Raw genomic sequence first — 16600 nt, 5'->3', positions numbered from 1 at the left:
TGTGGGGCGGAGCTTCCGTTGATTGAAGGCCGAGGGAGAGGAGCTACAGAGTTCTCACCAATCAGAGTTCCGCTTTGTTTTCTCTTACCGACCAATGAGGAAGCTCTGCCGGCGAGGCTCCCTTCAAGTCCGGGACGCCTACCTCTGTCGCAGCCCATCAGCACACGCCTTTTACGAAGCGTCCGCGGAGCTCCCGCCCCGTGGGCGGTGCGGCCCTGCCCCTCCCCGCCCCTTCAGCCGTGACCCCGCCCCGCCGAGGAAGGGGCCAAGTCGGTTACTTACTGGGCAGGAGGTGGGGGCCGGGCTCCCGCTGGGCTCGTGTGTTCTGCGCCCGCCGAGGCGGTGCCGAGCCCGCTGGCTCCTGATTGTCCTTTGCGGCGGCTGCGGTCTCTGTCTCTTTGCCTCCCGACCCGGGGTTGCAGGGACGAGAGCGGTCGCGCCTCCCGCGGGCCACGGCTGCTCAGAGCAGGTAATGGGGTGCCGTAGCTGCAGCCCCTATCGGAGCACCGGTGCGGCGCGGGCGGTGGGGTCTGCTCCCCCGACTGCACCCGCAGGCGGCTGCCGGGCCAAGCCGGGCCGCGTCACCGGAGCCTCCCGCCCGCCTCAAGGCGCCTCCGCCCGGGAGCCCGCGGCGGCGGCGGCGACACCTTGCGGGGAGGTGGGGGCGGGGCCGGGCGGGGGACCGCGAGGGGGAGGGGTGCGGGCAGCTGCCGGCGGGACCCCCTGGGGACTCCGAGTGAGGCGGCTGGGCCCAATGGAGGGCGCTAGGACGTGCAGGTGGAGGAAAACTGCGGAGTTGAGTCAGAGTCAGGCTCGCGAGGGAAAGGGACCTACTGATAAGTGAGGATAAGCTGAGTGGTTTTTTTTTTTTTTTTTTAAAGCCAGAAAGGTGTCTTGGGTATTGTTAATTACATATTTGCTGGAGGCAGGCGCATTGCAGTATCATTTACACATTAACACTGTTTACCTATTATTTATTATTTTTTAAATTAAGAGTAGTCTTTAACGTGAACTTGTTTGGGGACTTTTCCTTCAGTGACAAGTAGACCCAGCAGTGTGACTCACCTTTGTCTGGACTGAAGTGGGGAAGGTGAGATAGCAGTGAGGGGGAGGAATGTTGATGAGGAATGCCTGCGCAGGTTTGAAAGGATTGTGGGGGTGGAACCTTGTTTCTGTCACTCTGTCAAGGGTGGGAGTAGAATTGTGATTTTTTTTTTTCTTCCTTCTAATTTTTTTTAAACATTAGCATTCAAATAAAGAAACGCTTCTCTAAAAACAATTTCTGGGTTTTAGGTTTTGGGAATGCACCTGTTTTGTACTCAGGAGGCAATCCTTTGTAGACAAGCCAGGCAATTAATTCCTGATTTGCACCTTGAATTATTACTACTTTCTCTTTGACTAGCTTAATAACCTTTGTTTTCATTCACGGTTTGTTAACAAGTGAAATGGTGAAGGTCACTGGGTTTGGGGCGGTAATGGCACAGTGAGAACTCTTGGAGCAGTGTTCTCCCCTTCTAGGAGCACTCCAGTTCTAACCAGTACAGGTTTTCCCTGCTGTCTGAAAACAGAGCGTTCCTATGAAATCTTTACTAAACCGGAGTACTGCAAAGCAAAAAACCCCAAAAAACAAAAAAAAACCACTATTAATGTGTATGGGAAATGTTTTTAGTGTTCCAGCACCCCCCTACCCCTTAGGCTTTCCTGATACCTTAGGATATACATTTTGCTAATGAATGTATAAAATAAGTCAGGATACAGCACAGATGCTCAGACAGAGGTCAGAGCTGCCGGGGCTCGATGCTGAGACGCTGAGCTGAGTTCTCAGGGAAGGAGCTTGGCTCTGCCACTCTTGCTGTTCAGGTGTGTGCTGCTTCTCCAGCTGATGGAGAACAAACACCTCTGTGCGTTTCTCCCAGTTAGTGAAACCAGATACTAAGGTCTGTCGTAAAAGCAAAGTAGTGTAACGTGGACTGGTGAAAAACGGGGGATGTCTGTATTTCCATTTAGGTCTTTTAATTGAGACTCTCATAGGCTGTCAATTTTTTTAATCCTTCTATTGGGAGGCAGGTAGTACATAATCATGTCTACTCTACAAGTCCATGAAGTGAAAGCCCTAGAGGTGATGAGAATTCTGCCCCAGGTGACCTGACTCCTACTTTATTCTGTACCCGAAATGGATTTAATCCAGGATCTACTGAGGTTCCCACCATCAAGTAAGCTTCTGTATATCAGTTTGATCACGTGGTACAAGAATCACAGATGGAGATGGTGTTTTCTAAATAAAGAAATAGTGTCTCTTAGGTTTTTTTTTTTTTTTTTTTTTTTCCCCTCCTCGAGGTTGCTGACGTAGTTTGAATCACACCAGAAAGGTAATTTTTCACACAGGGAAAACAAACAAATTCCTAGTGGTGCTATATGAAAATCTCTGTTTTAAATTTTGGGAGGTTTTCCAAATTAGAGAACCCTAGCTTATCTCTGTTTGCATCTGTAGCTTTGCAGTGGATTTCAGTGCTGTTTTCTGAGTTGAACTGAAATTTCTACACATAAGGCAAATAAAAATGAAGCTTGAATATTCTGGTAATGACTTAGGACCTTTTGGGAAAAGTTAAGTGTAAATTTAGTAGAAAAGCTGAAAATGTAAAAAGCATTTATTCCTCAGAACAGTGCAAGCAAGGGAGTTTGGAGGTTAATGCGGAGCAGGCTTAGATCGATAGTTGGGAGGAACCTCATCGAATGGTGTCAGGGCTTGGGGAATGCTGGAGAACTGCTAGGTTATGTTAAACTTATTACTCACTAGGAATATGGAAATGTCTTATGAATTACTGAATGGAACTGTTCTAATCATGAAGTCGTTTTCATGGCAGATGCATCTGTTGCCTATAACATGTCCATTTTGATATAACTTATTCTTGTAGGATATAAGGCATCATCACTTACACAACCCCTGTCTATCTGTTTGGACTTGTTTTTGCATTAATGTCTTCACTTTATTTTTACTCTCTTGTCAAAATGTCTAGCGCCCAAGGATTTCCATTAAGAAAGCCTTATCAGTCTTTTAGTTTGTACAGGAAATGAGTCCTCTCTTATGAACACAGCTCTCTTGCAGTGTGGGAAACTGGAAAGAGATTTAGGCTGTTTTTATAGCATTTGTAATTCTTACCTAGGGTTTCTGTCCTTTAAAAAAATTTAATTACAATGTTACACAACTTCCACTAGGTGGTGCACTGGGTGCTACTCAAAGGAGAGTTCAATCAGATTTTTTTCCTTATTATAAGTATTTCATTGACAAAGATACAAGTGTACTGTAACTGCTTCTCTTGTAATTACAATTCAGACAGAATCGCAATGGTCCGTTTCATTAAGTGAGGTTATTTGGAAGGAAAGGACAGCTTAACTTAAAGTGAAGGACACTTAGTAATTTAAAAGAAATAACTTCTAAAAAGCTCTCTGATTCTTCTTGTGATCAGGAACCCACAGCAGAATGTGGATCTTTGGTCCTTATTTATGCACACTTGAACTTTTTTTTTTTTTTAATGGCTGTGTTTTGTTTAAATCTTTCATGAGCTATGAACTATTTGAGCATAGTTTTTGGTTTTTTTTTTTTAAGATTTTATTTGACAGAGGTCACAAGCAGGCAGAGAGACAGGCAGAGAGGGAGGTGGAAGCTGGGTCCCTGCTAAGCAGAGAGCCCGATGCAGGACTTGATCCCAGGACTCTGGGATCATGAGCCGAAGGCAAAGGCTTTAACCCACTGAACCACACAGGCACCCTTGAGCATAGTTTCATGTTTTGCTTTTGATGATTACAGATTCCTCAAAAGAAGTGGTAGAATAACGTGGGTACATAAAACAAGATGACTCAAATCTTGAATATGAGTGAATACTTAAGTTATAAAAAAAATTTTTTTTTTCCAGTCATGTAACAGTTCGTTTTTTCTTTCTTGAAAGCTCGTATAATCTCTTTAGGAGAACATTATTAACAGCTTACCTACAAAGGAGAGGGGCGCATTCTCCCTCTGATTGTAGGAGCTAACAGGCTTGTTTGTTACTGATTAATTGCTGTTACTGTTACAGAAGGGGGATGAGAAGTCATAGTTGTTTCTTGGAACCACCCATGATTCTGGGTGGGGGTGGATTTGATGGTATTTGGAAGAGGGAAAATAAATAGGTGCTATTCCTTTTGGGAGGGTGGTTCCTGCCAGTGTTGCCAATCCTTGGGTGAACTTGGGCGCCGAAAGGTGGATGGTTTTAAGTAGCCAGGCAGGGATTAAAAACTGCCTGAGTGTGGGCTTCTCAGAGCTCTTTGCACCTTTGACCACTTGAATCAAGTTAGTATGCATTTTAGGTCCGATTTCTAGCTATCCCATGGTACAGACGTGGGCAAGTTAACTCTTCAGTCTTCAAATTTATGTTTTTAATTTTTAAAATAAGTAGTATTCTGAACTTTATGAAATTAATAATTTGAATATACAAGTGAATAGCTTAAAAGAGTTATTTGACATATAGTAGGTTCTCAAATTGTGGTAGGTGCTTGAATCTGTACATACTTCTGATACTCTGTCTTCCAGTACCTTAAAAAAAGGTGTGAATAGAAATGGACAGGGGCGCCTGGGTGGCTCAGTTGGCTAAGTGTCTGCCTTTCGCTAAGGTCATGATCCCAGAATCCCAGGATAGAGCCCCTACTGGTCTGGTTTCGTGCTCAGTAAGGAGTCTGCTTCACCCTCTGCCCCTCACTCCATTCATGCTGTCTCATGCTTTCTCTGTCTCTCCTCCAAATAAATAAAATCTTAAAAAAAAAAAAAAAATATATATATATATATATATATAAATGGACAAATTTAAGTACACATAGAGCTGTATTACTCAAACTGAAGACTTGAGTTGGGGTAGGAAAGAAGGCGCCTGGTCTCAATATTGCTTTAAATAGAGAAAAGTCAGGTAGGATGCTGTAAAGGGGTCTAGGTAAGGGGCTGGGAAGGTGTGAGCAGTTTTTGCACTAGTGTCTGTATGCACTAGCATATCTGATTAGCTTGACTCATGATAAAAGGGTATTTGGAAGATGGTGCCTATATATGTTTATTTAAAGCAGTTTGAGTCTTGAGAAACAAATATTTCTGAAGGTTATAACTTTTTTTTTTGGCAGTTGAAGTTTGTTGGAGGGATGTTGTAAAAATCTAGAGTTGAGCCAGAGATAAAAAGGCTTACGGAGCTATGGACTCAGATTTGTCAAGCTTCGGCTGCTGCTACTCAAAACATTTTTGTCCTTTTCCTAATATGGCTTCTGATTCAACTTCTGAAGATTCTGTTTGGACCTCTGTGCTCTTTTTCATGTTTGGAATTTAAAATCCAGTTCCTAGTAAGGTCCCTAGGAGTGGGGGCCTTTATTTACATTTCATATTTTAGATGGTTGAATCATTGGACATTTTGTCAGGTTGGGGGAGGAGTTGCTGGGTCTTGAGAAAGTGAATGAATGTAATTTTGATTTTTTAGCCATTTTAAATAGAATAAAAAATTTATGTTGTGAAATTTCCAAAATGGTGATCATTTCCCTTTAACATACATATATCCAGCGTGAAAACCCGTGGTTCTCGACCCTTTGTGTGCCTCCAGCTCACCAGGAGGGCTTGTTAAAACACAGGCAGCCGTTTCCACTCTTAGAGTTTCTGATTTAGTGGGTCTGGGGGTGGGTCCTTTGAGCATGCCTTTCTGTTAAGTTACAATGATGATGCTGCTGGCCCAGGGACCACACTCAGAAAATCACGGAAAAGATGCCGGGGGGAATATAAGTATTGGGAATGGTTAAGAAAACAGGCTTTGAAGTTTGAAAGATCTGGATTTGAAGCCCTGCTCCGTCCCCGACTTCAGGCACGTTTTTTACCTCTGTTCTTCTCTAAAGTAGAAATACAGTATCCTGTTGTGTAGAGTACTTAAGTGAACTCAGATGTGTGTAAAAGCTCATAGAACAGTGCCTGCTAGGTGATGAACATGCAATAAACGTTGACTTTTAATCCTAAAAAAATCGAGTCTGGAATCTTAAAAGGTTGAGCTATGCTCCTAAAGGCCAGAAACTTTTAATTTGAAAAAATTTTTTTAAAAAAGATTTTGTTTATTTGACAGAGACACAGTGAGAGAGGGAACACAAGCAGGGGGAGTGGGAGAGGGAGAGCAGGCTTCCTGCTGAGCAGGGAGCCCAATGCAGGACTCGATCCCAGGACTCTGGGATCATGAGCTGAGGGCAGATGCTTAACAACTGAGCCAACCAGGGGCCCCTAATTTTTCAAAAAAAAAAAAAATTTTTTTTTAAAGATTTTATTTATTTATTTGACAGACAGAGATCACAAGTAGGCAGAGAGGCAGGCAGAGAGAGAGAGAGAGAGAGAGAGAGAGAGAGAAGCAGGCTTCCCGCTGAGCAGAGAGCCCAATGCCGGACTCGATCCCAGGACCCTGGGATCATTACCTGAGCCGAAGACAGCCACTTAACCCACTGAGCCACCCAGGTGCCCAATTTTTCCAAAAATTTTTAAAATGATTTTGAGAGAGTGAGAGCTAGAGTGGAGGGTAGGGCAGAGGGAAAGGAAGATTCAGACTCCGTGCTGAGTGGGTCCTCCCCCCACTACTTGATCCTAGGACCCCAGGATCATGATTTGAGCCCAAGGCAGATGCTTAACAGACTGCGCCACCATGGCACCCCCAGAATCTTATATTTATCCTCATTTCCTAGCGCTGTGCTGTGGAAAAGGCACAGAAGTACTCAATTTCTATTTAATAAATGAAGGAAGCGTTTGTGGATCTAGTGATTTTTCCAGAAACATTTTTTTTAAAGATTTCATTTATTTATTTGACAGACAGAGATCACAAGTAGGCAGAGAGGCAGGCTCCTTGCCGAGCAGAGAGCCCGATGTGGGGCTCGATCCCAGGACCCTGAGATCATACCTGAGCTGAAGGCAGAGGCTTTAACCCACTGAGCCACCCAGGGAATTTCAGGGAATTTTCAGGGCTGTTCCTGGGAGTTCAGTTCCAGGAAGTACCTGGAAGTTATCTTTAGAAAATAGTCTCCCTTGTCCCGTGGTGACCGAAGACCCTGAATGCAGTTCCTGGAGATTCTTAACCCACCTTTGGCCGCGTGCCTGGTTAATAATCCTTCTGCGGGTCTCTAAGAGCCCGCCTTTTGGCTGGCACCCCGTTCCTGTTACTTCCTGTCACCGCCTTACAAAGTTACTTGTTCACTTTTTATTGTTTCCTTTACTAGATTGCAAACTCTGTGAGGGCAGGGCCCGAGTACAGCACCTGGTGGGCAGGGATTTCGCACAGGCTGGTTCCATGAAGGACCAGGTGTGGCGGGGACTCCCTCCCCAGGTCGGGTGTGTAGGCTTGAGCTCATGCTCCCTTTGGTGGCCCGGGGTCCTGATGCTGTGGTCCATGTAAGCCTCTCGGTTAATTTCACTGGCTCTTCCTCCTTCATCTCCCCGTTCCATTCTTGTTCTTCCCCTCCCCCTGCACCCCCATCTGACCCTTTCTGGGGCTTGTACAGAACTTCATTCATTCTGCCAGATTATCCTCTGGAATGGCTGTGCTGATATACACTGTTGCCAGCTGTCGTTTCCCACATTCTTGCCAGCACTTGATATTTTCTGACCTTAAAATTTTTTCCAATCTGATGCAACAGATGGAGCGAACTGGGCACAACGTGATATATTACTGATGCGGGCGCGTATCCTGTCCGATGCTTATTAGCTGTGTGGGGTCCCCTTTTGTGAATTGCCATTTATTTATTCTTTGCCTCTTTTTCTATTAAATTTTTGTATCCCTTTCCTCCCCTAATTTACAGGAATTTTTTTTTGTATATCTGGGTGATAATCTGTTGGATTTTATGTGGTACAAATGTCTTTAGGTTTCCTTTTTTTTCCCCTATCATTTATTGGGTTTCTTCTTTGAAATCTTTTATTGAACAGAATAATTTTGTTATAATTAAATCCATTTTTCACTATCTAGGTTTTGTTTAGGACATATTTTTCATTCTTAGTTAACAAAGTTATGTTTTTACAGTCTGTCTCTTCCTGTTCTAGTTCCACACTCGTTTTTATTTTCACTTTTATTGATACAACCTATTTATAGTGATTTTTATGTAGAAGTATGAGGCCCATCTTTATTTTTTTCAGATGTTTAACCTGGTGGTTTTCATTCCTGGCTTTACATTAGAATTTACAAGGTAGCTTTTAGAAACCCATGCCTCAGTTTACCCCCTATCAACTGAATCATATTCTGGAGGGAGTGGAGATGCAGCACTTGTATTTTTTTAGAACCACTTCTGGTGATCTAGAACCATGGTTAAACCATACATTAAGAAACATTCAACTGAATCAATTTTAAAGATCTTACTGGCTTTATTTGATGATTCATGAATTGGGCAGTCACCAGCAAACCGAAAGGAGACCTGGGAAGGAGTGATACGGCATGAAAGACTTTTGCATGCAGAAGGAAGTGGGATTGGGAAGTTTTAGTAGCAAAAAAGTGGACTGGTTGTGGCAAGGTCACTTTCCTTTAGAGGACAGGAGTCAGGCAGGTTACCTCATTCCTCTAGATCAGGTAAGTTCCTAAGGAACTGGTTTATGATTCCATTTCTGGGAGAGCTGAAACTAATCGTCTCTCGTGATGTGGGGCTTAGCATAAGTGACTCTATGTTGGGCTTGTTGTCTTTTTTTTTTTTTTTTTTGAATTTTATTTATTCGACGGAGTGCACACATGTGCACAAGCAGGGATAGTGGGAGAGGGAGAAGCCGGCTCCCCGGTGAGCAGGAAGTAGCCCTGGGCTAGATCCGAGGACCCTGGGATCATGACCTGAGCTGAAGGGAGATGCTTATCAGAATGAGCCATCTAGGTGCCCGTTTTCTTGTTTTTAACACCTGTATTAAAGATAGTTGTTTTTTCAATAGAGTTTAAACATATTTTCTCCATTACTGTCTTATGTCTTCTTCGTTAGATTAATTCCTAGGTACTTCAGTTTTTGTTTCTATTGTGAGTGTTATTTTTCCCCTCCCCCCCTTTTTTTCTTTGTTGATATGTATGTCTCTATTGATATAAATCTATCAGCTAATCTGTCTATACTTAATGTACTTTGGGGGCAGTCTTTTTCCTTCCAATTCTTATTACCTTGTCTTTTGTATTTCCTTGCTTTACTGCATTTGTCTAGAATTGGAGTGATACATTGAGAGTAACAGAGATGGTGGCCCCTAGATCTTGTAGCACCTTTAAGGGAATTCATCTTTAGTTACACCTTTAATTGGAAGATTTATTTATTTTTATTTTTCATTATTTTCATTTATTTTTATTTTTCATTTCATTCATTTCAGATTATTTATTTTTCATTATTCATTTCATTTTTCATTCATTTCATTTTCATTTTATTTTTCATTTCATTCATATATTTCATATATCATTCATATATTTTTCAATATATTTTCATATATTTCATTTCATTTATTTTTCATTTCATTTATTTTTCATTTCATTTATTTTTCATTTCATTTATTTTTCATTACTTTTTTGGGGGAGGTTATATGCTCTGTTTTTCATTTGAAAGTTTTTTATTTAAGTAATCTCTGTGCCCAATATTGGGCTTGAGCTCATGACCCCAAGATCAGGAGTTGCTTGCTTTTCTGATGGAGCCAGCCAAGTGCTCCTGCTCTATTCTTTTTTCTTTTTAAGTCTTTTTTTTTTTTTTTTAAATTGTTGGACTTCACTGGCTTTAAAAACTTGGGAAAAAAAGCACAGTATTCTTTCTGATTTTGGTAAGATAACTGTCATGGATGGTATGTAGAGCTCTAAACTCTGAATAGTTATAGTTGTGTATAGGGAAGTTTTAATTTTTATTCTAAATATACTTTTTTTTATATTGAGGTTTTTAAATTACATATTTGAATTTTTTTAATCAGGTTTTTCCAAAGTAAGTGATGGGTAGTGACTCTACTTAGTTGAAAGCCATCATGTGTTTGGAAAAACAAAACAGAAATGGTTATGTATACTGTGTGAATTTTTTTTTAAAGATTTTTATTTATTTGGTGGGGGGAGAGTATGCATGCAGAGTGCACGTTTGCGCATGTCCACACGAGTGGGAGAGGGAGAAGCAGACTCCCCTTCTGAGTGCAAAGCTCAGACACAGGGCTTGATCCTGGGACCCCAAGATCATGACCTGAGCCGAAGTCAGACACTTAACCAATGGAGCCACCCAGACTGTGAAGTTTTTAAAAATTGAAGTATAATAGATACCTAGAAAAATGCGTGTACTGGGATATGCAGACGTCTTACGCATGCAGCTCACAGAATTATCCCAAACCAAACACACTTATTAAGCAGCATTCAGACTGAAGAGAAGAAATGTTAGTAGGACCCCGGAAGTCTCCCTGCTGCTCTTCTCTATGACCTTGACTTGTAACAGTGTGGTGATTAGTGGTCATGGTCTGTCATTTGGCTCCTGCTGGACTCCTGACTTGGGGTGTTTTGTTCATCAGGGAAATCAGAGGCTCAGATCATGTCTGAAAGTTCATTTGAACATCGGAGCCTTGACCAAGGCTGTAATCTTTGGAGCTGCAGTGTTCAAACATGTGATTGCAGTCCTTTGTACTCTGAAAAATTAAGGATCTTTTCTTTATGTGGGTGATATCTAACAATAATATTTGCTGTATTAGAAATTCAAACACGAGGGGCGCCTGGGTGGCTCAGTGGGTTAGGGCCTCTGCCTTCGGCTCAGGTCATGATCCCAGAGTCCTGGGATTGAGCCCCGCATCGGGCTCTCTGCTCAGCAGGGAGCCTGCCTTCCCCCTCTCTCTGCCTGCCTCTCTGCCTACTTGTTATCTCTGTCAAATAAATAAAATCTTTAAAAAAAACTAAATTCAAACACGAAATTTTAGAGTATTAACTCACTGAAAAGTAATAATCCCATTACATGTAAACATAAAAACACTTTATGAAAAATATCAAAATAAGTGAGAAGAGTGGCATTATTTTATGTTTTTGTAACTTTTTTTTAAAAATTGAAATATAGTTGACTTACTGTGTTAGTTTTAGGTGTACAACATAGTCATTTGACTGTCCTCTCCATTATGTAATACCGGGGTAAGTGTAGTAACCATCTGTCACTGTACTGTTATTACGTTGTTATTGACTGATTTCCCTGTGCTGTACTTTTCATCGCTTATTTATTTTGTGACTGGAACTTTGTACCTCTTCATCCCCTTCACCTGTTTCACCCATCACCTCCTTCCCCCGTCCCCCTCAACTACGTTTATTCTTTGTCTGTTTTGTTCATTTGTTTTGCTTTTTGTATTTTCCCATGTAAGTATTTATCTTTCTCTGCCAATTTCACTTAGCACAATACCCTCTAGGTTCATCTGTGTTGTGAATGACATTTTTTTTTTATTGCTGAGTAAAAAGATTCCATTCTACATGTATGCCACATCTTTATCCTCTCATCTATCGATGGACACTTGGTTGCTTCTTGGCTATTGTAAAAAATGCTGCAGTCAAAATAGAGGTGCGTATGTCCTTTTGAATTAGTGTTTTCATTTGCTTTGGGTAGATACCCAGAAGTGGATTACTGGATCGTATAGTATTTTTCTATTTTTAATTTTTTGAGGAACCTCCATACTCTTTCCCACAGTGGCTGCACCAGTTTGCACTCCCCCCAACAGTGCGCAAGGGTTTTCTTTTCTCCACATCTTTATCAACACGTGTTACCTCTTTTCTTTTTGATACTAGCCCTTCTGACTGGTGAGATAGTATCTCCTCATGGTTTTGATGAGCATTTCCCTGATGATTAAAGGTGTCGAGCATCTTTTCGTGTGTCCATTGGCCATCTGTATGTCTTTTTAGAAAAATGTCCTCTGCCCATTTTTAAGTTCGATAAGTAGGTTTTTTTGGTGTTGTGTGAGTTCTTTATATATTTTAGATAGGAACTCATCAGATATATTCTTTGCATATATCTTTTCCCATTCAATAAGTTGTCTTTGCATTTCATCGATGGTTTCCTTCACTGCGCAGAAGCTTTTTATTTTGATGGAGTCCCAATAAATTGGTATCGCTTTTGTTTCCCTTACCCGAGGACACATATCTAGAAAAATGTTGCTAAAGCTGATGTCTAAGAGATTACTGCCCATGTTTTCTTCTAGGAGTTTTACAGTTTCAGGTCTTACCTTTAGATGTTTATTCCATTTTGAGTTAATTTCTGTGTATGATGTCAGAAAGCGGTCCTGTTTCATTCTTTCACATGTAGCTGTTCAGTTTCCCCAGCACCGTTATTGAAGAGACTGTCTTTTCCCATTGCATATTCTTGCCTTTTTTATTGCAGATTCACCACATAAACATGGGTTTGTTTTTGGGGTCTTAACTGTTTTTTTGTTTGTTTGTTTTTGTGGTTTTTTTTTAAGATTTTATTTATTTGGCAGACAGATCACAAGTAGGCAGAGAGGCAGGCGGTGGGAGGTGGGGGAAGCAGGCTCCCTGCCAAGCAGAGAACCCGATGTGGGGCTCAATCCAAGGACCCTGAGATCATGACCTGAGCTGAAGGCAGAGTCTTAACCCACTGAGCTACCCAGGCACCCCTCATTCTGTTCTTTTGATCTAAGTGTCTGTTTCTGTGTCAGTACTATACTGTTTTGATTACTGTAGCTTTGTAGTATAGTTTAACTCTGTGATCGTGATACCTCCAGCTTTGTTCTCCTTTCTCAAGATTGTTTTGGTTATTTGGGGTCTTTCATGGTTCCATACAAACTTTAGGAATATTTGTCTTCTGTGAAGAATACTTTTGGAACTGTGATAGAGATTGTACTGTATTTGTAGATTGCTTTGGGTAGTATGGGCATTTTAACAATAGTCTTCCAGTTCATGAGCATGGGGTATCTTTCCATTTGTGTCCTGTTCAGTTTCTTTCATCAATGTCTTGTCATTTTCTGAGTACAGATCTTTTTCCTCCTTGGTTACATTTATTCCTACATATTTTGTTCTTTTTGATTGTAGCTCTTCTTGTCTGCTAAGACAGCTGGATTTTTCTGTTTCTGTGTTCAGTCTGTTGCGATTTGCTGTTTGGTTGGAATATAGGAAGGAAGTTTAATCTTGTACAGACCTGTAGTTGGAAGAGAGGAGTGTTTTAATGATCTTTTTAGGTAATCATGGATATTCTCTTTGATACCACACCAAAACTTTGTAAGTGACAATTCCTTAAAAATACAATTGCAGACTGGAATCTTAACCCGTGTCAAACTTTTCTCATTCTAGGCATTTAATTGTAGTGGTTTATTTTGTACTTTGAATCTTTATATATGTTTTGGAAAATACTGGTTCATGGAATTCTATAAATCTCCCAAATGTTGGCACCTTTTATGATATCGTTGGAAAAGGTCACATTTGTTAAAATCACCCATGATCTCTTCAGAAAGATGATTATTGAAAAAGCTGTCATGTTCTGGTGGCAGATGTAATTTTCTGAAAAACCTAATTTTTACTTGAAAGCTTGAATTTTCTTATGGTCAACACATAGGTTGGGTGTTTTCCTGGAAGCAAGAGGTTCACTTTATTCAGTTAAAAAAAGAAAAAAAGAAAAAAGGTCTGCCAAATAAATGCCCAGCCTTCAGTACTCCATTTGCCTTTCGGGTGTTATTTCCTAGAAGAATGATATACCATGGGGAAAAAAAGCTGCTCGCTCAGCTTGCGAATCGTACAGATGGCACTCCTCCTTTCCTTTCAGACAACCATCCTCCTTCAGTGTATGGCATACATTCTTACCTAGACTTCCTATTTTGTCACAAACAATAAGCACTGTATCCAAGAATTGAGATTTCAGTATAATCATTAATTTTCACCATTCCCTCAAGGACACTCTTCTGTGAAGCTGGCCTTTTTTTTCCACTTGAGTTTATACTGGGGAGGGCAGCCCAGTTGGGACCATTGACTATTTTTCCTGCCAAGATGCCAGCAGTTTTAGACAGCCTTGCTTTTATATCCTCAGCACAAATGTCAGTGAGGGAACATCACAAGTAACCTCTCAGCATGATTTTAATTTTTTTTTTAAGATTTTATTTATTTGACAGGTACAGTGACAGAGGAACATACGCAGAGGGAGTGGGAGGGAAGAAGCAGGCTTCCTGCTGAGCAGGGAGCCCCATGTGGGGTTTGATCTCAGGACCCCGGGATCATGACCTGAGCCGAGGCACCCCTCTCGGCATTATTTTATTTTTTTTCTTTTACAGGTTTTATTTATTTGTCATAGAGAGCACAAGCAGGCAGAGTGGCAGGCAGAGGCAGAGAGAGAAGCAGGCTCCCAACTGGACGAGGAGCATGATGCGGGACTCCGTTCAGGACCCCAGGATCATGACCCGAGCCGAAGGCAATGGCCCAACCGACTGAGCCACCCGGGCGTCCCCCCTTTCAGCATTATCACAGAAATAGTTTTGACCTCATGGATGGACTGAAAGCTTGTTGAGGACCCCCAGGGTTTAAGGATCAATTGAGAACCATTGGCTCTTTGTATTTCTCACCAGTGCAGTTGAGGACCAGGTTTTTTGTTGTTGTTGTTGTTGTATTTGTTTTTTAATAAAGATTTTTGTTTATGTATTTGACAGAGACCACAAGTAGGCAGAGAGGCAGGCAGAGAGAGAGGAGGAAGCAGGCTCCCCGCTGAGTAAAGAGCTCAGCGTGGGGCTCCATCCCAGGATCCTGAGATCATGACCTGAGCTGAGGGCAGAGGCTTTAACCCACTGAGTCACCCAGGCGTCCCCCCTGCCCTTTTTTTTTAAGATTTTTATTTATTTATGAGGACCAGGTTCTTAACGCTGATCTCTCTCCCCTAAGGTTGCTCAGCCAGATCCAACTTTTTCCTTTGCTTACTTCTTCCAAAAGCTATCTTCTTAGAAGTGGGGACCTGCTACTTCTTGGCTCAGCTGTGCTGTATTTTTCCAAGTGAGGAAAAGTTTGGTAACACTAGGAAAGAAAATATTTCTGAGATCAGCAGCTTCAGACCTGCACGAAACTGTTAGTTTTGCTGTCTTATCATGATAAATATGTCTATAAACATGGTAATACGTGGTTTACTTTCCGCATCTTTTAAGATGAAGATAATCACAAAGAGAAGTTGAAGACCTGTCCTGGACATTTATCAAGAAATATTTGTTTGGTAATGTCATCGTTAGGAAGGATGATAACAAGTGGTAACCTGTTGTAATGCTTTTAATTTAATTTTAACTTGTTAATGGTTTAACTTGTTCTTCTCTTCTTTTATTTCCTAAAAATAGTAATCCAATCTTGGTTTGATTCAGTTTTCTTTCTTTCTTTCTTTCTTTTTTTTTTTTTTTTTGGCAAAATTGCTTCATGGGTGGTAAGGTGTACTTCCGGCTGGAGTCAGGCAATGTTGATTGTCTTTCCTTCTGTGATGATCCTGGTCATTGAGAATCATTACCTAGATCTCTTGTTTTATTAGTGGTTTGTAAAATGGTGATATTTTAGATATATTTTCCTTCTTTATTTAATAGGGTATTTTTATAAAGAGGAAATTTCCCTCATCAGTTATTAGAGATATTGTATAGAAAAGGCAGGTTAAATGTTTTTTTTTGTTTTGTTCTGTTTTTAAAGATTTTATGAATTTATTTGACAGTGAGTGAGCATACAAGTAAGGGGAGCAGCAGAGGGAGAGGGAGAAGCAGACTCCCCGCTGAGCAGAGAGCCCAGTGCGGGACTGGATTCTGGGACCCTGGGATCATGGGCTGAGCTGAAGGCAGACTCGTGACCCACTGAGCCATCCAGGTGTCCTGTTTTTTGTTTTGTTTTGTTTTTGTTTTAAATCAGTTTCAACATTGTGAGTTGGTCCATGAGATTATAAAGTAAATCTGTTCAGGATGAGTAGATTAAATTGGTCTCTCAGTCGTTTCTCTTTGAAACACCAAGTGAAATTGCATTCGTTTTTAGAAATAAGTAAATCCATAGGAAACCATTAAGAAGCCCTTTTATTATATTCTGAAAGTAACTTAATTCATTTGAAATAAAAAAATGTGGTAGACACTTACTGATGCTATTAAGAGAAATTTTTAAAAATTAAAATACAGTTTGTCTTGGGGCACCTGGGTGGCTCATTTGGTTAAGTGTCTGGAACTCCTGATTTTGGCCCACGTCATGATCTCAGGGTCATGAAATTGAGCCCCATGTGGGGCCCTGAGCTCAATGGGGCGTCTGCTTGAGATTCTCTCACTCTCTTTGCTCCTCTCCCTGCTGCACATCCCCTCTCTCTCTTAAATAAATCTTTTTTAAAAAAATTAAGATTTTTCTTGCGAGAATGTACTCATTGCATACAGTTACCCTTTAACCAATCCTCTGTTGTATTCTGAGTGCGCATTTGAAAGTGTATGAAGTGTCCTTGGCCTCACCGTGTTTAAAGTAGAATAGAGGAGGTGAGGAGTTGACCCTCCGTAGCTAAAATTTTTACTGGCATTTTGTGGGTTGAATGATAAACAAATGTTGTGTTTATTACAAAACTTCCTCTTTAAAATGTATAATGTCGAGAAATGGATGACGGAAGATGGAGTTTTCTTGAGATAAAAGGATCGTATTAGGCGAAACTG

The 16600-nt window shown here is 41.1% G+C and overlaps 1 protein-coding gene across 4 annotated transcripts in view; it reads left to right on the top strand.

The window, feature by feature from the left end:
• Positions 1-379: 379 nt before the first annotated feature.
• The window catches only part of MPP7 (membrane palmitoylated protein 7), a 289738-nt gene continuing 273517 nt past the window's right edge, over positions 380-16600 (top strand). For all 4 annotated transcript variants that reach the window (XM_032847122.1, XM_032847123.1, XM_032847121.1 and 1 more), the window contains exon 1: positions 380-469. The gene's annotated coding sequence lies outside the window, so the exon portion shown is untranslated. The remainder of the gene's footprint in view (positions 470-16600) is intronic.

This window comes from Lontra canadensis, unplaced genomic scaffold, assembly GCF_010015895.1.
Source record: "Lontra canadensis isolate GAN:19392208 unplaced genomic scaffold, GSC_riverotter_1.0 scaffold185, whole genome shotgun sequence".
NCBI classification, from domain to species: domain Eukaryota; kingdom Metazoa; phylum Chordata; class Mammalia; order Carnivora; family Mustelidae; genus Lontra; species Lontra canadensis.
Note: the sequence above shows the minus strand (reverse complement) of the source record. Positions and strands in the feature narration are given on the sequence as shown.